Consider the following 6041-nt stretch of genomic DNA (forward strand, 5'->3'; position numbering starts at 1 on the left):
CCAAGACCTGTCCTCCATTCCCATATACAATTCCAAAAGGTCCTCCATTTGGAGGAGGACTAAGTAGCATGGATGGACATTTAGAGGAACGTCTTTTAGCTCAGGATGACAAGGCGTCCTCCTTTTCCAGGGCCTGTCCTCCATCCCCATCCTTCTTTTGCCCAAGAGGAATCCCAGAAGGTCCTCCATTTGGAGCAGGACTAAGAAACTGGGGATGAAACATTCAGAGGAGTGTTTCTGAGCAAGAGGGGGGCGTCCTCCATTCCCCTGCTCCGTCCTCCATTCCCCTGCTCTAGGAGCCATTCCCAAAGGTTCTCCATTTGGAGCAGCATGGGCTGATGCTTTGCTTTTTTGGAGGGGTTGCTGTCCTCCATATATATAGCTATAGATAGAGATATCTTCCTGTCTCCCCCTGGAATCTGTCCTCCATCCGGCAGAGCCTGGTCCTCCTCTGGGCGAAGAGGGCCCTGAGTGGGATGCTGCGTTCCCCTTCCCTTCCTCAGCCTTGCCCTGGTACTCACTGCTCAGGAAAGCAGGGCTCCTGCCATGGCTGCAGCGGGCTCCCTTCCCAGGAGGAGGAGGAGGGCATCTCCAGAGGAGGCTGCTGCTGCTACTGAGCCTTGTGCCCACTTCAAGAGCAAACCCCTCTCAGCCTAACCCACCCGCCGCCGCCGCCGCCTCAAAGCAGCCGGCTTGACGGTCTCTGACTGACAGCCCGGCTCGACCAATCAGGAAGGGGAGGCGATCTGGAGAGCGGGCGGCGGACCGGCCCCTCGGGCTTTGCTCAGGCTTGGTTGGCCCGTGGCGCCTCGCAGCGCCCGCCTCCCGCCCGACGCCCAGGAGCTGTCGAGAGAGAAGTGGTGCTGCTGCTGCTGCTGCTCCTGCTGCTGCTGCACTGCAGCCTCCCTCCAGCCCCAGCCCCAGCCCCCTATTGCCATGGGAACGAGGAGGAGGGAAGGGGGCAGCCCCGTCCTCCTTTTCCCGGACACGCCCTCCAGGCCCAGCCTCCCTCTGCCCAGCAGGGAGGCCAAAAGGCCCTCCATTGGGAGCAAGAGGATGATAATAATGATGATGATGATGATTCTATTATAAATAAATAAATAAATAAATAAGCTTTATTCTTATACCCCGCCTTTCTGCTGCAGCAATCAAGGCGGCTTACATGACTAGAATATGTTGGGATATTATTATTATTATTGTACTAAGTAGCATGAATATACAATTCCAACAGCCCCCCCCCCCAATTGGGAGCATTAAAATCATAGAGTTGGAAGAGACTGCAAGGGCCATCCATCCAGCCCCCTTCTGCCATGCAGGAACTCCCAGTCAAAGCATCCCCAACAGATGGCCATCCAGCCTCTGCTTAAAGACCTCCAAAGAAGGAGACCACCCCTCTCCAAGGGAGTTTGTTCCACTGTCGAACAGCCCTTACTGTCAGGAGGTTCTTCCTAATGTTGAGGTGGAATCTCTTTTCCTGGAGCTTGCATCCTTTGCCCCCGGTCCCAATCTCTGGAGCAGCAGAAAACAAGCTTGCTCCCTCCTCAATATGACATCCTTTCAAATATTTAAACAGAGCTATCATATCACCTCTTAACCTTCTTTTCTCCAGGCTAAGCATCCCCAGCTCCCTAAGCCGTTCCTCATAGGGCATGCTTTCCAGACCCTTCACCATTTTAGTCGCCCTCCTTTGGACATGCTCCAGTTTCTCAACATCCTTTTTAAATTGTGGTGCCCAGAACTGGACACAATATTCCAAGTGGGGCCTGACCAAAGCAGAATACAGTGGCACTATTACTTCTCTTGATCTAGACACTGCCTAAAATTGCATTGGCCTTGTTAGCTGCCGCATCACACTGTTGACTCATGTTCAACTTGTGGTCTACTTGGGACTCCTAGATCCCTTTCACACATCGTCTTGTTCAGCCAGGTGTCCCCCATCCTATATCTGTGCATTTCATTTTTCTGCCCTAAGTGCAGTACCTTACATTTCTCTGTATTGAATTTCATTTTGTTAGCTTTGGCCCAGCTTTCTAGTCTATTCAGATCATTTTGAATGTTGGTCCTGTCCTCTGGAGTATTAGCTATTCCCCTTATTTTGTTTTCTCTTTGAATCTGATCAGTCTGCTCCCAATTCTGTCATCCAGGTCATTGATAAAGATGTTGAATAGCACTGGGCCCAGGACAGAGCCCTGTGGGACCCCACTGCTCACTTCTCTCCAGGATGAAAAGGAGCCATTGTTGAGCACCCTTTGGGTTCGGCCGGTCAACCAATTAGAAATTATAATAATAATTCTATTATTATTATTATTATTATTATTATTATTAATGATATACTATTATCATACTAAGTAGCATGAATATACTGTACAGTTCCAACAGGCCCTCCATTTGCAGCATAATAATAATAATAATAATAATAGAATTATTATTATTATACTATTATTATACTAAGTAGTATGAATATACAATTCCAACAGGCCCTCCATTTGGAACATAATAATAATAATAATAATTCTATTATTATTATTATTATTATTATTATTATACTATTATCATCCTAAGTAGCATGAATATACAATTCCAATAATAATAATAATAACAGTCCCTCCATTTGTAGAATAATAATGCTGTTAATAATAATAATATACTATTATACTAAGTAGCATGAATATACAATTCCAAAAGGCCCTCTATTTGAAGCATCATCGTCACCATCATAATTCAGAGCAGATCAAGCCGGAAACCTCCCTGGAAGCCAAGATGACCAAACTGAGGCTGCTGTACCTTGGACACATCATGAGAAGGAAAGACTCATTGGAAAAGACAATAATGCTGGGAAAGGTGGAGGGAAGTAGGCCGCATGGTAGATGGATAGATTCTATTAAGGAGGTCACGGATATGAATCTGCAGAACAAAAATAATCCCTTTCAGTTCAGCCAATAACCCACTTTCCCTCAAGCATTCTTTCCAAATAAATGCTCTTTCTGCGAAGAAAAGAGAAAGAAGAATCTACTAATTCTGTTGGATTTTCCATCTGTTTCAGAACTGAATTACTAATATTTTTTCAGTTAAAAAATGGATCTGTGGATAAAGTTTTGCATTCCCTCATCGTAGTTCCAGTCATGACCGGCTTAACAACAATCCCAGTGAACAGGTTTGTATCCATCCCTTGCTTTGAGATATGGGCAGTTCATACCTTCAAAGTAATGAGCTAGCTCTCACAAATTAATATTTTAGGTACATCAAAAGTAACATAATGAATGGGAATTAAGTGGGGTTTCTGCTGTTGTTACTGTTGTTTCAGTATAACAAGCAACATTTTCTAGTGGCTTTGTAAAGTTTCCTTTTAAGGGCATTTTGAGTGACTGTTTTTCGAGTTTTGTGCTGTTCTCTCTCTTCTTTTCTCCTCCAAAAAGTAAGAGAAGCTAACAAGGAACAGTGTGTTGTTTCCTCCTCCGCCTCATCACAAAGGCGTCATTTCTCTAGCACTGTAAGGAGAATGAATTACTGTACTTTTTAAAAAGTGCTTTCCACGCTCGGAGGCAGTTTGTGGTTTAGCCCAGTACTATTCAAAGTGGTGGTCCCTGGACTGGTATTAGTCTCATAGCTGGCTGCTAGTCCCTGACAAGTTTCCAGGAAGGAAAGAAGCAATTGTATCCAATGTGCACAAATATAGTGCTGGTTCCTGGCACATGGGGAGGGACACCCCACATGAAGTAGCATGAGAAACACTGATTTAGCCCATCTCCATCTTGCATTTGATACAGCCTAATCTGTATTATTTTATAAGCAAAGCATAATATGCTATTTGCCATAATAAATGAAATGAATGAACATACGAAGAATTACAATAAGAAAATAGCCATTGAAGCTAATACGTTATGATTCAGTGTTCTGCTTATAACAGCCTCATGGGATTGTATTGTCTTTTGATCACCTCTTTCTCATCTGATATATAGCAATAGGTTTTTGTTTGTTTTTTGGCTTGTGTATTGAAAAGCACTAATATTGATATCTATCTAATATTCTTCTACCATATGAGCTGCCAAAGCTAAATTAGTTATAACAGAAGCAGTTGCTACTTCAGCAATACTGATGTTGTTATGCTTCCTAAGGAAGAAGTTGATTACTACTGCTCACTTCTGTTTTGGGGACTGTTATACCTATGCAGGGTCTTAATTTAAAATATCTGATGGTTTAGGCAGAACACAAACATGTAATAAATGGCAGTCAATGTCAGTAGGCTATAAGTTCAGACTTGGGAAGACCAAACCTAGAGGCCTTTACATTCTCACTATACAGCTATAGTGTCATCATTCCATTTGAAATGCCATGGCCCCATCCTATGGAATCCTGATATGTGCAGTTTATCTATGCCTACAGTATTTACAACTAGCTGTACCTGACCACACATTGCTGTGGCTCAGTCCGGTTTAATGGAAAAGAAAGAAAAGAGAAAGCACATGTTTCTGAAATATTTAATTTCACAATGCTTGTGGGTATACAATATTTTCATTGTTCCATTGTCTATCTAGATATAAAGATTGTCTGGTTTGTCGACTCTAGAGCACGCAACATATAATTGTCCATGTGAAAAGCAATCCGTGTCTAGATCTAAAGACAAAATTGTAAAGATTGGCCCTGGGCTTTGTTGATGGTGATTGCAAACGCCAATCGAATATTTAGTATAGCGTGTGTTGCTGTTACATCCAACAGATGGTGATGTTTTTTTGAAAAAAACATATTTTTACCTGTCACAAGTGTGACATCTATATAATAGTAGGTATATGTATATAAAAAACATGCTTATATTCAAATGGAGCGTTGTGTCAAAATTTCAAAGCAATCAGTGAAGAACTTTCAGAGATTTAAGACTTTGAACAAACATTTACATTTTCATTCATATAGATTCTGAGACAGCAAGTTCAAGTACCTAACCAAGCTACAAATCCCTGAATTCTACTGGATTACATTCTCCAACAACAACAACAACAACACACTGTGGCTAGTATCTTGTGTTGGGGGTGGCAGAAACAGCAACAGCATCTCTGTGGAGTGCTACCGGGAGTGGGATACATCTTGAAAATGAGCTGTCTGTGCCTTGTGTGCCTTCTTTTAAAGGTATGTCACACATTTTGCCATCTACACAGGAGTAAATTCAATAGCAGGGGCTCAAAAATGGGTAAAAGTGGTGTATAGGTCAGATGTTGACTAATCATGTAGGATTATACAATCCCATACAGCACAATCCTGTGCATGCCAAATCAAACATATGTCTCTCTGGTTTCAGTGGGAGGTAGAAGAGGCTACAGGATTGTAACCATAAAGCGCTTACCCTAGCATGGGCATGGGACACCACCTAGTGCTCTGCTTCTGGCAGCAAAATGTCTTAGAACAGCACTGAATCTGATATGTGTTACCCAAACTGCTGGGGTCCAGAGAGGGTGCCCACAAATTAATCTTGTTTTAAGGGAATTATAGTATAAGATCAAATGAGAATAAATTATGGCTGGGGTAACAGCGACCTCAGGATGGCAACTCAACTATACCAGGTCTGCACCCACAGAACCCCAGAAGCAAATCTAAATAGGTTTTTATATTTTTATTAAGGGAAATAATCAACACACATAAGCACACAGATGCTCATGGACACATACAAGGGCCAGGGGAGCAAAGGTGGGAGAGTTAAATAGGTTTGAGGGCTTGCTAATGGTAATACTTACTGATGTGGATCTTGGTCCTAATCAATGAGCATTCAGAATGGAGAAAACTCAATAGCCCCTGTGGCAAAGAGGGGGTTATCTGGTGTAGTGAGAAGCCTAGTCTAGCCAAACGGACAGAATGCCTGCCTGCCTGCCTGCAAACTAGACCGAAGACTAGCTGTTTTCCACTTACATTTATACTCAAAAGTTGTCTTGGGGACAGAAACCAAGGCTTGAAAGTATTAGAAGCTCTGCTAAATGGTTTCCCAGGGGAAAAGAATAGTTCAGACTGGAAGCGGATGGTTGATTGGTTGCTGCAAATGCACTAGACAATGGGAT

At 43.0% G+C, this 6041-nt stretch overlaps 1 protein-coding gene across 2 annotated transcripts in view; it reads right to left on the reverse strand.

Moving 5' to 3' along the window:
- TMCC2 (transmembrane and coiled-coil domain family 2) overlaps positions 1-585 on the reverse strand; it is a 129990-nt gene extending 129405 nt beyond the window's left edge. The window contains exon 1 of one of the 2 annotated variants that reach the window (XM_042464680.1): positions 522-585. The gene's annotated coding sequence lies outside the window, so the exon portion shown is untranslated. The remainder of the gene's footprint in view (positions 1-521) is intronic. The other variant, XM_042464681.1, reaches the window with a different exon arrangement.
- Between the last annotated feature and the right edge of the window lie 5456 nt (positions 586-6041).

This window comes from Sceloporus undulatus, chromosome 4, assembly GCF_019175285.1.
Source record: "Sceloporus undulatus isolate JIND9_A2432 ecotype Alabama chromosome 4, SceUnd_v1.1, whole genome shotgun sequence".
Classification (NCBI taxonomy): Eukaryota; Metazoa; Chordata; class Lepidosauria; order Squamata; family Phrynosomatidae; genus Sceloporus; species Sceloporus undulatus.